This window comes from Neofelis nebulosa, chromosome 9 (genome assembly GCF_028018385.1).
Source record: "Neofelis nebulosa isolate mNeoNeb1 chromosome 9, mNeoNeb1.pri, whole genome shotgun sequence".
Taxonomy (NCBI): domain Eukaryota; kingdom Metazoa; phylum Chordata; class Mammalia; order Carnivora; family Felidae; genus Neofelis; species Neofelis nebulosa.
In genome coordinates, this window is record NC_080790.1 from 69,177,245 (window position 1) to 69,193,300 (window position 16,056).

A 16,056-nucleotide genomic window follows, 5' to 3' on the forward strand; every position below is an offset into this window, starting at 1 on the left:
ATGCATCCTCATGTTTGTTGCAACATTGTTTATAATAGCCAAAATATGGAAACAACCTAAGTTTACACTGATAGATGAATGGATAAAGAAGATGTGGTATATATACAATAGAATACTACTCAACCATAATGGAGAATGAATTCTTGACGTATGACAACATGGATGAATCTGGAGGGTATTAAGCCATGTGAAATAAGTTAGACAGAGAGAGACAAATACCACATTGTTTTACTTGTAACTGAAATCTAAAAAGCAAAACAAACAAAACCAAATAAAACCCAGAGTCATAGATACAGAGAACAGAGTGGGTTGCCAGAGAGGGTGACTGAGGAAGCATGAAATATATGAAGGGAATCTAGAGGTACAAACTCCCAGTTATAAAATAAATAAGTCACGGGGATGCAATGAACACCACAGGGAATACAATCAATAATATTGTATTAACTTTGTATGGTGACAGATGAGAACTAGGCTTGTTGTTATAATCAGTTTGCAACATATGCAAATGTCTAATCGCTCTTTTGTACATATGAAACCAAAAGAATATTATATATTAATTGTATTTCAATTTTAAAAAAAGCATTGAGATTCCAAATGATCAGTTATATATGCTCTTAGGTTGATTGGATATATAATTCAGCAAATACTGTGATTTTTTCAATGTAAATTTGCTCTATCCAGTATTACTACTAAATACTGCATTCAGCCTGTTACGTGCAAGATACTGTGGTAATTTCTAAGGGCTCAACAATAAATGAAGCACAGCCTTGCCTTTAGGAAATGTATAGTCTATTGGAAGTATCAACAAGACTGCAGAACCTCACAAAATCAGCATGGTAAGTGCCATCATGAGGTTCAGTACAGAAGGTCATGGGAAACTAAACAAGGGAAGCCCCATTGCTGCCCCTTACTCATCTCCTCCCTCCTCCATCCCCCCACCAGGATAGGTGAGTGTGATCTCAACATATAAGGATCCAACTGCTACTACCTGATGTTAATAAGCCTTTTTGTGCTCAAAAAGTCATAACTCAAAATAGGCACATTTCTTCTGAGTGAAAAGGCCAATTCAAATGTAGTTTGTCTGACCTTTCTTAACTTACCCAGTTTTAATGCATTCTTCAGACTCTAATTAGTATGTTCATTCTACCACCAGCCTCTGGAGAAGAGATTGACAGAATGCTTTGGTAAATATCTCTTCTTTAAAAAAGATGATTTTTGTTTGTGTTGTTTTCTTCTAAGCTAGTGCTTATCAAGCTTTAAGGTAACCAACATCACTGGATTGTGTTAAATTATAGATTCTCTTCCGTACAGTGGGGTGGGCTTGATGTTCTGCTCTGATATTCTGTTGCTGCTGCTGCTCCTGGTTCACTTCGTGTTGCAAGCATATTCATACTTATTATTCATACATCACATTTCAATATGCCTTATCTTTTTCAGTGTATTTTTCAGTACCCCTACAACAAACTCTATGGATTTGGTAAAACACACACACACACACACACACACACCCCTATCATTGTCAGAATTTTATTGATAGGAAAATTGATTATTAAACAAGCTAATAGTTTTGCAGAACATTGTGCATGTAGCCTGGTGACAGTGGAGGCAGCAATATACGAAGCCTTGTGTTCTCTCCCCCACAATGGATAGCTCTCTCCATTCTGAATAGCAGCCTATTCAATTTTAATTCATACTAATTATACTAAGTCATTGCTTTTGTTTTGATTTGATATTGTTCATATTTGTCACTTCTTATCAATTCACATTATGAAAACAAGTATAATTAATACTTAAAATCTCAACTAGACTGTCTTTTGGACATTTCATGATCACATCATTAGAATTTGTTACAATATTGATTGAAGAGGAGTTATATTTACTTGTAAGAAAGTGAGTTAAATTAATTTTTCTTCTGTTATGAATATTATGCTGTTGAAAAAGAGAAAAGAAATGCCCTGGGGAATCTCTTTTCATAAATATGAGTTTGGGCAAAGTTTGCAAGTATACATATGTTAGAAGTATAAATGTGTACATTTCTAGAACAGAATTTGGAAATTTGTATTGCCATTATATGCCTCATATATGAATATTCTTTGACATAGTTATCCAATTTATAATAATTATGTCCAAGTAAAATAATTATTTATATATATTAAAATTTAACTATAAGATGTAACAATATAGCTTATAATGTAAATTTAGAAATAACCAGGGAATTGGTAAATCAACCTTAGTAAAAGTCATGCATTGGAATACAGCTATTATGTTATAGGAAAATATTTTTTAAAGATGCTTATATTTTAAGCAAACAAAAAAGGTTACAAAACAATAATTTGGCAAATCAAATTTTAAATACACACACACATATATATACACACATTTACGTATATTTATATAGCAAGTGGAAAGAGATGCATTAAAATATGAATAATCTTTACTTTCTTGAGTCATTTTTACTTTCTTATGTTATTTTTAAACATCCCCTGGTAATATTTCTCTTTATCTTGGGGAGGGAAATAAGAATGAAGTAAAGAAGGGAGAGAGGAGGGAAGGAAGGAAAGAAGGAAGGAAGGAAGGAAGGAAGGAAGGAAGGAAGGAAGGAAGGAAGGAAGGAAGATGAAAGGAAAAAAAGAAGAAGGAAGAAAATAAAGAAAGAGACTCTTAATTTAAGTATAACTCACTGTAATTTATAGCTGTTTATATAGAAGTTCCACAAGGGTGAATGTGTGGAAGAGAAAGAAAACTGATAGCAATGAGATCTGAATTTACCCCGATGGGTATTGTTTTTTCTTTAAGAAAAGGTAAAACATAAAAGAAGAATGTACATGACTCCTTTCTGAACCAGATTAAGGGCAAGCCAGCTGGGCAGCTGCCAACTAACCCAACCTATAAAAAGTACTAAAATATAACTTCAGTAAATCTAAAATTTGTTGCCAGCTACTCAGATGTCTATGCATAAAGTTTTACATAAGTAATGAAATATAAAATGATCGATTCCCCTCCCTAGAATGGACAGTAACAAACAACAAGAAAACATGCTTTACTTGAGTTTCCTTTAACCCCATTAAATAAATGCTAAACCCATTCTCAAAGGAAACATTTTGAATAGAAACTAAATCATGAGCCTGCCTAGGGCCAAAGTATTTTGGAAGATTCTGCTTTAGTCTCATTTCAATAACCTTGTTTTTGAGTCTGGTAACTTGGCCTTGTTTATTAGAAGATGCTTAAGCACAATTATTTCAGCTAGTGTATTTGATTCTGACTTTGTAAGAAAAGTTTAGATAAATCTGAAAGCTTTCAAATAGGAATTACATACTAGCCACCATATAGTAAAATTAAATGGCCTGAAAATAAAGTGAAACAACAGACAGATTAAGGACCTCTCCAAATGATACATAATTGTCTTTAAATTTATAGCAAAGAGTGGTTTTTTAGACCATCTTTGATTTTATCTGGCCTTCTTGTGAGACTGAGTTTATAAAAAAAAAAAAGCCACCTCCATCTATCATTGTTTTAGGGCTTTGAGCTCCTTCAAAAGCAGAAACCATGTATTTTTAATCTTTGTAATCACATAGCTTAACCTAGTACATTACACAAAATCAACACAGAATGCATACTAATCATTTTGATGAACAAGTGAATGAATAGATGGATGGAAAGAAGGATAGATATATGAGCCTATTTCTAAAGATTTTAGGACCTACCTACTCAGTCAGAAAATAACATGTTGTCATGGTACCTATTTCAAGCAAAGTAAGTAAAATTCTAAATGCTGTGACCAGTTTCTAAAGGACATGCCTTAATATAACCAGTGGGATGACAGACCATCTGTAATTCTGGTCTTGTTTCTTCCATCCTCCTAACACTTTACTCCACAAGCCTCCTAGAAAATGTCTATAAATAAAATTCTCTCCTTCCCTCATTGTTTGCACATCAGGAATAACAACAACATGTCCTTTTATTTTGTACAACACTTTTGATTTATAAGTTACTTTCACACATCACTCATTTTGTTCTCATAATAACCATAGGAAATAAAAATAAGGAAACAAAAGCTGAAAGATGAAGGGAGTGTCAGCCTTTCTTTATAAGTGTTAGAGCCTATCTTCAGACTCACATCTTCTGGATGCAAACCAGCGTTCCTTCACATACCACAGACACACCAGCTCATCACAACTCCATCCAGCGTTGACAGAGTTAAAAGAATGGATTGAGACACTGCTGTGTCTGCGTTCTTTATTTTCTGCTAATTGCCACACTTGCTGTCCACACTGTATATTTCAGGGAAAGTGACAATTTAACTTCTCTCAGACATTTGAAAACTTCCTGTCTAGGAAGACAGCAGGTCTGGAGCAAACTATGGGAAGGACTGTGGCAAGGATTTCTCTGAGCTGGCAGCCTGCCCTCCCCTCACTTTGAATGAATTCAAACATGGAAGAGGTAAGATGGGCTGGAGAAATGTACCGTATATGAGACTTATGCAAAATCTTCTACTTGGTGCCCAACAAAGTTGACATTTGGGGGGATTTAACTGGAATGACGCCTGACTAAAAAGGTATAGGAAGAATGCCTTTAAATAAAGAGGATTTGTCAGGCAGTTAAAAATGTTATCAGAGAGAATGAAATTGAACAGGAAGCATGAAGGCTTCAAAACTGTTCTCACTGCTTAACTGGGGGAGCTGCTCCATTAGCTCAGCTAATTGAACACTCTGTTATCTCACCTGGATTGTCACTGCAGAAGAAGACGGGGCTGTATTTTTGCTCCATGAAACAGAATCTGAAACTGGTAGAGAGAGGCAAGGGACAGGATATATACTGATTACTTTATTTTGACATTAGATCTGTGCCTAGAATTAGCTGTGCTCAGATGCAAATAACCTTTCAGACATATCCATCCACAAGCAATCTATATTATAATTGGCAAAACTGGTCAAGAAGAAAAAAAGTAGAGAAAAAGGAAACTTTACAAATTCTTAGTAAGAAATAAAATCCTGGGTAGTGTTTTATCTAATGTTGTAAGTATATAAAATAAGATGAGCAGTCATATTATACTAAACATGAACAATGGAAAGGTAGAAGTAAAATAAAATACTTGCCTCTTTTATATATGTGTTTTAGCTTTGTACTCTTAATTTTCCAAAATTCTAGAGTAAAGACACATCCCATGATTCCAACTGAGTTTAAAGACAAAAACATACTGGGGCTAGTTGACTACCTATTAGAAATATCAAGCCAAATCCACATTTTATAACATATATTAAAATATATTTTAACTGGAATATATTTTTAAATGAAGAATGCCAATAATAAAAGGTAAAAAGGACTTTTGCAACCAAAATTCAATAGAAGAAATGACAACAGCAGCAAAACATTAACTAAACATTTGAGAATGTAAAGACTGAAGTTTTCGAAAGCCACATCATTCAAAATCAACTAAACAGCAAATAAAGAACTAAAAAAATTGCACAAGTATTATGGAATTTTGACCTAATAAAGATTCTCTAAATGAGAACAAGAGCGCTAAACCAAGTAGAAAAATAGTTTCATTAAAAATTAGTAGAACAATAAATGACCTATCAGTGTATGAAAAATATTTAGTCTAGTAATTAAGTAAATTGAAATATAAATAGTAAAATACTTCTTTAGAAGAATTTTTTAAATAAAAATAAGCAAGTATTTTCTTTTTAGTGAATGATTAATGAAGGAAAAACATAACTTGAAACATGCATAGTCAAATGTGCTGGTGAGAATGGACACTTCCTCAAGTTGTCTGAAAAGCAATTGGGAAATAGTCATCCAGGATCCTTAAAAACATTCGTATTTTGAGTCTCAATGACTCTACTTCTAGAAATCTATACAAAAGAAATAATCTGAGATGCGGGTAAATATTTGTATGCAAGGAAAGTTATTATAGCATTATGTAAAATATACATATAAGAAACAAATTTATTCAACAGTTCCATTTTATGGAATGCATATGAAGGAAATGTATACATTATACAAATAATAATTTTGTAACAGACAAGACCAAATATATGGGATTGGTTTTTAAAAGTATCTTGCTTACATAAAATGGAATGTTAGGCATCATTTAAAATATTTTGGAAATACATTCAATAAATAAAAAACAAGCATCTGCAATATTTTGTTAAGTAAAAAAAAAGTAAGCTGCCAGAGAACATGTATATTATAAACTCACATTTGTCATAAGATGAAATAGACAAGAGCTTCTATAGACAAGTGATGGTAATTCTTAATTCTCCTCTATCTGTACTTTCTGTTTCCTAGATGAACATACATTACTTTTGCAATAAGAAAGTTAAGAAGATATAAAGAATTAAGTTTCTAAAGAAAGCTTAATAACATGACCAAATTCTTCCTTTATAGTAACTAGTGTTACAAATGCACATACATGTGCATGTATAAAATATATATATATTACACATGGATATATATGCGTGTATGCATGTATGTGATTGGAAAAATATATGTTCAAAATATATGCATTTTATATATGATCATTTAATGTTTACTTTTCTCTACAATCAGAATTCCATCTCCATACTTTTGTAAATGAGAAAATAAGGTATTACCAGATTACTTTTGAATAAATATGTAGCCTCTCACATGGAAATAACAAAAAAGAAAACCCCAAGTTCCAAAGTTAAAGAAAAAAAGAAATGAATAAAAAGGTAATGAGAAAGAAAGAAGAAGAAAAGGTAGTGAGAAAATATGCACTCATTAGGACCCCAAAATTGGGGAAAGCTGAAATCGACTAGGTAAAACCAGTTCTAATGCTGGTTTTCACCACAAGGCAAATGCCAAATCTTGGTGAACTTGAGCTTTTGTTTTGATGCATATGTTTGAAGGGAGAATGACAAACAAGAAAAAACCTATCCCGCTTAATGTTGACAATCTAATGGGAAACACTTACAAAATCCCAGCGGAAGAGCTACGTCCACCGTGTAAAAATGAACTTGAAGTAAACTGCTCCAGGACAGAAAAATAAGAAAACTTCTGAGTAACTTGCCACCTGTAAAAACAAGGATAGTATGTATTTGAGCATAATGCACATTAGCATGTCAGACTACAGCTGCTAGATTTTTTCCATTATGAGCAGGCACCTTTCTAAACATTTGATAAAGATATATAGTTAACAATAATCAACCTGCCAGGAGTTATACAATGTATGGTCCAATGGCCCAGAAGAAAGTAGTTCCTAGAAATTTCTTTCCAAATTATATTTTTCAAAATATATGGAACCTGAAAAATAAGACTATTTTGACATTTATTTCAAATGTCACTGGCACATGACAAGAGTTGTATTCAGTCATCAAAAATTGGTCCAAAAGGGGCACCTGGGTGGCTCAGTTGGTTAAGTGTCTGGCTTCACTCAGGTCGTGATCTCACAGTTTGTGAGTTCGAGTCCCACGTCAGGCTCTGTGCTGATAGCTTGGAGCCTGGAGCCTACTACAGATTCTGTGTCTCCCTCTCTCCCTGCCCCTCACCCACTCACTCTCTGCCTCTCAAACATAAATAAACATTTAAAAAAAATTAAAAAAAAAATATTAGTCCACGATACAATCATGGTGTATGACCAAAACGTCTCCCAGAATGATGCAGATTTATAGGCTTCCTGAACCTTGCCAGGTTCCAAAAAAGTGGTGACCTTGCACTTGTGGCTTCACCCTTTTGGGCACCTAGTATAATTGTGCTAAGAGACAATATCATTCTCATTGTCTGAACCTCTTTCAAGGCACCAATGTCATATGGATTTCCCTCTCAGTATAACCTGTACTCTCAGGTACCATTTCTCCTTCCCTCTTTTTTTTTTTTTATGTTTATTTATTTTTGAGACAGAGAGAGACAGAGCATGAATGGAGGAGGTGCAGAGAGAGAGGGAGACACAGAATCCAAAGCAGGCTCCAGGCTCTGAGATGTCAGCACAGAGCCTGACACGCGGCCATCCAGTTTAGGGTTGCCTAGGAATAGAGCTAGCAGAGTGTCCCAACACACTAGACAATATAGCTGCATTGACTGTTTTCCACATGGGGAAAGGCACAGTCTACCCCATCAGCTCCTTAAAAATTCTGGCACAGAGGGGCGCCTGACTGGCTCAGTTGGTTGAGCATCCGACTTCAGCTCAGGTCATGATCTCGCGGCCAGTGAGTTCGAGCCCCGCGTCGGGTTCTGTGCTGACAGCTCAGAGCCTGGAGCCTGCTTCGGATTCTGTGTCTCCCTCTCTCTCTGGCCCTCCCCCGTTCATACTCTGTCTCTCTCTCTCTCAAAAATAAATAAACGTTAAATTTTTTTTTAAAAAAATTCTGGCACAGAGATTTAAAGATATGGTTACAGTTTCTTGTTTGGGGGTTATCCCTGCTTCCAGCACCCACAGTCGCAGCTGTAGTCCCAAGACCATTGCATAAGTAGGAAGGAGAAAAAGAATGTTAATGTGATATGGGGAAGAATTGCATTGTCTTCCCTCATATTCCCTTCTCCAGATTCTCTGGAAAATTAGGGGAATCTTCCTTTTGGGGTGAATTCCCACTATTGGTCTCCCTCATACTGGGGAGTGTGAACTTACAATTGTGAAGGAATGTAAGTCAGGACTTCATTCTTTTATATCTTCCCACTTCAGACAACAAATGTTTCAAGTGCCTGTTCCAGTTTTCTATCAAACTATTTCTTTGAAGATGATATGCAATGTGATATGTCCATTTGATGCTATAACTCTTCGCACATCGTTGACGCAAGGAACTGTAAAAATGTATTTCTTTATCTGAAGTGATATAACTTGGTGGTCCAAATTAGTACTGTATCTTCTGTTCTAGCTTTTTTTTATAGAGTTTTGAGCATTTGCATTAACTATCGGATATGCAAAACCTAGTGCAGAATGCGTCTATTCCTGTCAGAAACCATTTATTCCCTCCCAGGGTTACTGGTAGTTGTCTGATGTAATCTACTTGCCAGCTATGTGTGATGGCCCTCCCCCTCTGGGGAGTCTACCCCATAGCCATCTGCAGATTGTCTTCATTGGTAGCAGACAGGACAGGTCTTGCTGGCATTTTGTGCCTCTGAGAATGCAACAGGAACATGTCCATGCTCAGGCCATCTCTATATTGCTGTAGCTGCTCCATTTCCTCTTGTATCGTGAACCTGGATGACTCCCTCCAGCGAATACACCAGAATGTCCACTTGCTGGTTTGAATCAGCTTTTGATCCTGGAAAAGGGTTCTTCTGATAGGCACCAATGCATCCTACCTTAATGCACCAAATAAGTTCCCAGAGTCATTTCCCTAGGTCCACGCTTCATACAGACATTCCTCTAAGAGCGCAGTTTTCCATTGCTTACCTGCTTCAGCACATAGCTATGCCACTGGCCACTGCTCGTGAGTTTCTATATACACCTAAACAGCTGGATTCTTATTGTTCAATTATTCCATCACTACAAGGAAAAGAGCATGCATTTCAGCCCACAGAGTTGATTTGTTGTTAACCTTCATCAGTCAGAGTTTCTACCAGAGTCAGAGTAGAAACCGTGGCCTTTCAAACAGGATGCTTGCAACCATTATCCATAAACTAAGCAGTTTTCTTTTGATCAGCTGAGATCTGTTCACAGGGTACCACTCATATGGCAATATAATCAGGTGCCAACTAAGATGGTACCAATTCAGCCCTAGAGGAAAAGAGGTTATCGGCTCATGAATATGGCAAGTACCTCCTTGCATGTCTCAGGTAGCATGTGCCTACATAAATGATTTCCATTATATTATGGAACTCTTTTGGACACTGACTTCCTTCTTAGAATGTTTCTCTGACATTATCTAGGACATTGTGGATATTTTTAGGGTCAATTTTATGATCTTTAGTAATAGGGGTAGTTTCCAATAATGCCCCATAGCAAGTCAATAATTATTTATTAAATGATTATACCACACTGTCACATCTAGAAAATTTCTGGTACAAATCCTAGCTGTTGCTGCTAAGAGGCACTCATGGGATTTTGCCATAACTTTCAGTCTACGTAAATGCAAGTTATAGATATATTCAGAATTATATCTGAGTATGGACCATAATGGTCCAAAAACATTGACTAAATCACTGCATTTTTAAATTCTGATATATCCTGATGTTGAATTTAGACACCCTTCTTCCAGGCAGTTTTATGGATAGGACCTATCGATATTCCTAGCTGTGGAATTTGCATCCTACAAAATCCCAACAACTTGAAAAACTACTGTTTTTCTTGCTTAGTGTCAGAGATAGGAAATACAGTAGTTTACTTTTAGTTGCCCATGGAATGTCATGGATGTCTCCTGCCTATGTTATTCCCTATAGTAATTTCATTATTTGAGTGAGTCTTTAGATCTTTCCTGGACTTACCAACAGCCATATTCATGTGTGTCACCATTACATTTAAGCCTATCCTAGCATATTCTTCAGTTTATGATATTAGAATATCAAGATAGTGTACTACCAAACTTGGTACTTGCCTTAAGTCCCAATCTCGTCTAGCCAAACTATGACAGTAAGCTGATGAATCCCAGTAACCTTCCCATTTAGCAGCAACCTGCTTGGCTCTTTTATAAGATGGGAATCGAGCATCAAGCATTTGCAAGATCAAACATCAAGTTCCAGTCGTCTTTAGATGTTTTACACTTTTGAAACCATACCAGGGACTGCTGATGCTAGAGGAAGTACTACTTTATTCAAGCCTTGATAATATACTCTTCATCTTCATGAGCCATCTACCTTTCTTATATATCACACAGGTTAACTGTGCAGAGAATTGGACTATACCAGTACTCCAAATTCTAACTTGTCATTCAAGTGATAATTTATTTTTTTCCACCAGATATCTAATACTGGTTCTCAATTAACCACCTGTGTGTGGTATTCTATAAATTTTCATTTAGCATGTCCCATTAATACTAACTAAAGGACAAACTCAAATGCCTTCTATTTTACAATATTAGATAGGAAAAGTATTTTCCAGTCAGACATAATATTCATGCCAGCAATACATTCAATGTATAAGAGACACAACCACATCATAGAAAGTCTGTTCAAATATTTAAATTTTTATCCAAACTTTTACCTTAATCCCATCAACTGCTGCACCTCCAGTAGGTTTTAGAATCAGAGTACATGGGGCTTCCATATCAAGGAGCTCCATGAAGGTTTCTTTTCAAGTCACTGTTCATTTTGTCCACACATGTGCATATGGCCTTATAGCTCCAGACAAGGGTTAAACAAAGAAACCAGGCCCTTCATGAATCTTTCTCTTCTTTAATTTACCAGACTATCACTTCCTGGCAATTCAAAGTCAGGTTTGTCATTGTGATCTTTGCCTTCTGTTTTTGTGTGTGTGTTCTCTTTTTCTTTAACTTCTCCAAACTAGGGTAAATAAAGCACATTTATTTAGGGCTCTTCAGTCCATCTGGTTCAGTCCACCAGGCTACCTCTGCCTTCAGGAAAAGTCTATTGTGTGTTGGAATAATGCACAACAGCCAGTTTTGATTGTTCAATAGCAAAATAAAAGTTTTGCATTAACCCAAACATGCTCCTCCATTCCATTGCATTCAAAACCAAAAAGGTTGCTTCAAAGTTAGTTACTTTAATAATGTACTTTGGTAAAGGTTCTTCAGGAAGCTGACTATATTAATCTATAAAATAAGAAAACTCTTTCACAATGTATCCCCAGTTTCAGTAGTTTCTTGGCTTTTCAAACACATAAGCATGAACCTGCTACCTGGACCACCGTCTTGATGACCATAAATCATAGAAGTGCTATATATGTGTTTTCCAGAACAAGTTTTTCCACTGGAAATAGCCCTAAAGCAAGTGGTCATAGCTCAGACAAGCTAAAATTTGATGCCAAAACCTATTCCAGTCTTGTCCTTTACTTTCATTTTATCTATTATAGAAAAACATAACCAGGTAGTGCATGCTGGCTTATTTCTCAATATTTTGTGTTTTTGTATATATCCAGTGAGTGAACTCCTTAGGAAATTGGTCTATCATTTCTAAATTCCATTGATAACTTTATCTATAATAACATCAGAGATCTGATCCTGCCTCATACTACTACTTTGTAGCCTTCCAGGTATCAGGTATTTGTATCCTCACTCCCATTATCCTTCTTTTTCCCAAACAATGTTTTCACCATGTTTCAGTGAGTCAGTGTCATTCTAGTGAATTCCACTTCTGAAGCCAACTGTATCAGAGGTCCCTCAGATATTCTCAACTTCAATGATTAGCTAGAACAACTCATGGGACCCAGAAAAGTTGTGATACTGATGGTTGCAGTTGATTACAGTGAAAGGATATAGATTAAAGCCAAGAAAAGAAAAAGAAATATGGGCAAATGCCAGGAGAACCCGGACATGAGCTTCTAAATGTTTACTCACAGTAGAGTCTCACAGACACACTAAATTATCCCAGTAAGGATATATAACAACACATTAAAAGTGTTACCAATTGAGAAGTTCAAATGAACCTTGGCATCAGGAGTTTTTGTTAGGCATTTGTGTGACCTAATTTAGATACTCAGACTTTAGACCCTCAGATCAAAAATAGGCATTCACCATGAATCATGTTCTTGGCTTTAACTATCTGATCAAGCTGAAGTGGTCCAAGGCCTCAGGCATACAAAATACCTTTATCAGGCAGAATATTCCAAGGGCTTATTATTCATCTCCCAGGTGCTGGTCAAGAGCTAACACAAAAGACATACTTTTCTTGGGAACAATCATGGTTTCAGTAGCCTAGGCCTGCTTTCCTACACAATAACATTTACATTAAAAACAAGATAGAGCATTGCACAGCACCAGCTAGAAAGAATTTCCCTCACTGAGAAAGAGCAGGGTAAGCAACCAGCTTCCCCAGGCTTTCACAGCACTGTACCAGGGTTCTGTTTTGATTTCAACCCACTCAGACTGACAAAGCTGATATAAAGAGATGTTTAGAAACAAAGAAAAAAAGCAGGGGCTACCAATAACAGATACATAGTGAGAGCAATTGTAGTTCACAATGACCTATTCTACAGATAAACCCAAAAGCTTTTGATGCTAAAGAAGAAATCCAGGGCCAGCACAGCTGCCATAGACCCCTTGTAAATGTCACCAGCTTTTGTGTCACAGGTATTCATAGTCACTGATGCCAGTGGCCTGAGTTCGTCCCTATTTTTACCCATTCATCCCCATCAGAGCCCAGGAACCATGCTGGCAGCTAGTCCAGGTTTCCGTGGTTGAATGAGTGTTAAGACACAAGCCTAGAATCACATAACTGACCCCCACCATCATAAACTCACCCAGGACTAGCCCCTCCAGCTACACGTTTGCATGCTACCAACCTCATGCCAGCCACCAGCCTCCACTGTCATGCCCTTGCCTAGGGGGAGACTGTACAACCATTGAATAGCACATCTGTTGGCCAGGACTCCCACAGCTGCTTGTGGGCCTGGATCAGGCACTGTTTTCTATTACTATCCAGCATCACTATACTCATCAGTAGCCAGCTCCCTCCAACTATGCACAAATATATAGAAACTAAACAACATACTTCTGAACCATGAATGGGTCAAAGAAGAAATTGAAAGGAGTGAAAAAAAATTATCTTGAAACAAGGGCACCTGGCTAGCTCAGTCAATGGAGTATGCAACTCTTGATCTTAAGGTTGTAAGCTCGAGTCCCACACTGGGTATAAAGATTACTTAAAAAATAAAATCTTTTTAAAAAATCTTGAAACAAACAAAAATAAATTGAAACACAATATACCAAAACTTATGGGATCGAGCAAAAGTAGTTCTAAGAGTTTATAGCAATAAACACCTACATTAAGAAAAAAGAGAAAAGAAAGTTCACAAATAAACAATGTAACTTTAACACCTTAAGGAACTAGAAAAAATAAGAGTAAGCCCAAATTTTGCAGAAGGAAGGAAATAACAAGACCAGAGCATAAATAAAAGAAATGGGGACTAAATGTTGTGTGATAGCACAGATATACAAAGGATCATTAAAAATGATTATGAATAGGGGGTCTGGGTGACTCAGTTGTTTAAGCATCCAACTCTTGATATCCACTAAGGTCATGATTCATGAGGCTCATGGTTCATGAGGTTGAACTCCATGTCAGGCTGTTCACTGACAGCTCATAGCCTACTTGGTATTCTTCCTCCCTCTCTCTCTGTCCCTCCCCTGCTCTTGCTCTCTCTCTCTCTTTCAAAATAAATAAATGAAACTTAAAAAAATGATTATGAATAATTATATGCCCCAAAATTGAATAACCTAGATAAAATGGATAAATTCCTAGAGACGTATGACCTACCAAGATTGGATTATGAAGAAACAGAAAATCTGAACTGACCAATAAGAAGTAAAGAGATTGAATCAGTAGCCAAAATCCTCCCAACAATGAAGAACCCAGGACCAGACAATTTCACTAGTGAATTCTACCAAATTTTAAGGTAGAATTGATGCCAATCCTTCTCAAATTTTTCCAAAAATTAGAAGAAAAGAGAACACTGTCAAACTCATTTAATGAGACTAGCAATACCAAAGTCATAAAAAAAACACTACAAGAAAACTATTGAGCAATATTTTTGTGAATATAAATATAAAAATTCTCAGCAAAATATTAGCAAACCAAATTCAACAGCACACTAAAATTGTCATATACCATGATCAAGTGAGATTTATCCCTAGGGTGCAAGACTGTTTCAACATAATCAATAAATGTGGTACACACTAATCAATGAAAGATAAATATATGATATCTCAATTGATGGAGAAAAAGCACTTGATAAAATATGGCATTCTTCCTTGATAAAAACACTGAACAAATTGGGTATAGAAGGAACATATTTCAAAATAAAAAAGGCCATATATAACAAGCCCTCATCTAACATCTTACTCAGTGGTGAAAGTTTGCAAGCTTTTCTTCTAACATTAGAAACAAGACAAGGGTGTCCATTCTCACCATTCCTATTCAACATAGTACTGGAAGTCCTAGCCAGAGGAATCAGGCAAGACAGAGAAATACAAGAAATCCAATTCAGAATGGAAAAAGTAATTTCTGTTTACAGATTATATGATCTTACATATGGAAAATCCTAAAGACAACAACACTAAAAACTGTTAGAACTAGTCAGTGAATACAAAATTTTCAGAATATAGAATGAACATGTAGAAACCAGTTATGGTTCTATACACAAAACAATGAAATATCTGAAAAAAATATAGAATACAATCCAATTTACAATAACATCAAAACAGTAAAATATTTAGAAATAAATTTAACCAAAGAAGTGAAAGGTCTGTACACTACAACTATAAGACTCTGATGAAATAAATAAAAAGGTCAAACAAATGTAAAGATACCTTATGTTCATGGATTAGAAAATGGGGTACCTGGATGGCTCAGTTGGTTAAGCTTCTGACTTTGGCTCAGGTCATGATCTAACAGTTCATGGGTTCAAGCCCCGCATCGGGCTCTGTGCTGACAGCTCAGAGCCTGGAGCATGTTTCAGATTCTGTGTTGCCCTATGTCTCTGCCCCTCCCCTGCTCATTCATATTCTCTCTCTCTCTCTCTCTCAAAAATAAACAAACATTTAAAAAAGAAGAATTAATATTGTTAAAATGTTTATACCACCCAAACTATTCATGCAGTCAGTGTAATACCTATTAAACTCCAATGGCATTTTCACAGGAATAGAAAAAACAATCCTAAAATTTGTGCAGACAAAACAGCCCAAAGCAATCTTGAGAAAGAACAAAGCAGGAGGCATCACACTTCCTTATTTCAAACTGTACTACACAGCTATAGTAATCAAATCAGTACGGCACTGACATAAAAATGGATGCATAGACCAATGGAATCAAGAGCCCAAAAATAAATCTTTGCATATATGGTCAACATTTGACAAGATACTCAATGGAGAAAGGATAGTTTTTATATAAATGCTGCTGGAAAAATTGAATAGCCATATGAAGAACAATGAAACTAGAACCCTATTATACACCAGTTCCAAAAATGAACTCAAAATGGATTAAGAA